Source organism: Merops nubicus, unplaced genomic scaffold (genome assembly GCF_000691845.1).
Source record: "Merops nubicus isolate BGI_N331 unplaced genomic scaffold, ASM69184v1 scaffold39736, whole genome shotgun sequence".
Lineage (NCBI taxonomy): Eukaryota > Metazoa > Chordata > Aves > Coraciiformes > Meropidae > Merops > Merops nubicus.
Window position 1 is genome coordinate 1 of NW_008615063.1, and position 1,828 is coordinate 1,828.

Below are 1,828 nucleotides of genomic sequence, written 5' to 3' on the forward strand. Positions count from 1 at the left end.
GGTGTCCGGGCTCGGCCGCGCCTTTGTGCCGGTGCGGTGCCGACTACCGAGAGCGCTGCCGTCAGAACGCCGCCTTTTAACACCTTGACAACGTGTTGGGTCTGCCTTGAGGTGAAGGCTCTCAAGGACGGGCTTCCGGATGTCCTGCCTGTCTGCAGAGACCACAGCGATGTGTTCCTCTTGCACTGGGGGATCCTCCTCGCTTGCTGTGTCTGTGCAAAGGAAGAAACAGGTGGCATATTTCTGAGGAAGGGGTCAAAATGCAGAGCACTGTTTTCCAGTGAGGTAAACCATTGACGTTAGTAGGGTAAGAGCAACATGTGCCAACAAAATGCCATTGTATTTCCTCTGCAGCTTGAGAGCTTCAAACCGCCTTTTAGGAAGTGCTGCTTAGTGAAGAAAAAAAAAAAAAAAACAAACTTCAATAACAGCAGCCATTCCAGTTGTCTCTTCTTGGGTTTCAGATACAACCACTGCATTCTGACATCTTGCCAGCTTTACAAAGTGCTTCTGGTTTGGCATTTGGTACCTCTAAACCTTTTGCAGCATGTATGCTGCAAGTCCACCTGGCAATAACATCAGATTGTAGAGAAGAAGTATTTAATGAATACTCCGAAGTTATTTGATGTGCAGAGTGTGTGCAAGCATATGCAAAAAAGTACAGTCAACTTAATGATCAGTGTCACTTCATTATTTGCTCTTGATGTTGGACCATACGATCATAAAATAATTTATCTTGGATGAGACATCTTGACGTCATCTAGTTCCATTCCCTGTTTAAAGCGGTGCTGCCGTTAAGTTAGAGAAGGTCACTTCAGGCCTTGTCTGGCTGAGCGTTCTCTTGAAGGCCTTTAAATGGAGTTGAAAGTTGGATCTGAAATTTAGCCCATTTTGGAACTAAGTGCCCCAAACTTTGGAAAATTTACAGTTTTAAGAAGTCTGAACGAAGTATAGCCTTCCTTGGTTAATCGGAAGTTGTGTTTCTAGTTTTGGTGTTGTGATTCTGGTTCTCCAATTATGCAACAGTCTTCAACGTTCATAACGTAGAGATTTTTGAAAGATCAAAAGCAATCAGAAAAGTATTTTGCCCCGCAGCACACAGATCTTCTCCTAGGTAGAAAACTGAAATATTTTTAAAGCGACATTGATCTATACATTAATAAAATCAAAAAGACTGATGAATAACTTTACATTTGAAAGGTTCTTGGTATTTTACCTGAATAATTACTATTTAAAGGCTGAAGTACTGAATCCTGCATTCATAGAGGTACAGCATAAGCAGTCTATGTCCTTAACAGCGTGAAGTTCTTCTTGTGCCAAACCCATGTCTTGCACCTTACTTGTTCTCTAAATTTATTCTCTCAGTGAGTCAAGGTTGATGGAATGAAGGTAGCTGATGTAAGCCATTATCTATAGTATTCCATCCTTGTCGTGTCACAGTGTTTCTTAGCCTGTGAAGTCAGTCCTTCAAGAAATCCCAGCATTATTATTTGCACCACTAAGTGTCTCCGGGTCCAGATGAAACATACTTTATAGGACAGTCTTAAAAACAGTGAAAACTCCCTGGAGAAGCATATCTTCTGAGTAGGAAAGAAAGATGAAGAGTGAAGGAGAAAAAGATAATAAGACATATGGAAATACCTGTGCCATTGTACCTTCATGATGCATCGTCTAAATGTCATCTGTGTTTGTCTGAAGTACTTAGGTTAAAAATCCACTCAAATCTTTCAAGGGGAAAAGTTATAGAAATTAAATGGTTATATTAGTTGTGGGATTGCACTTTTCAGCTGCTTGTGCAAATAATTAATTTCAGCTGACACTGATGGTC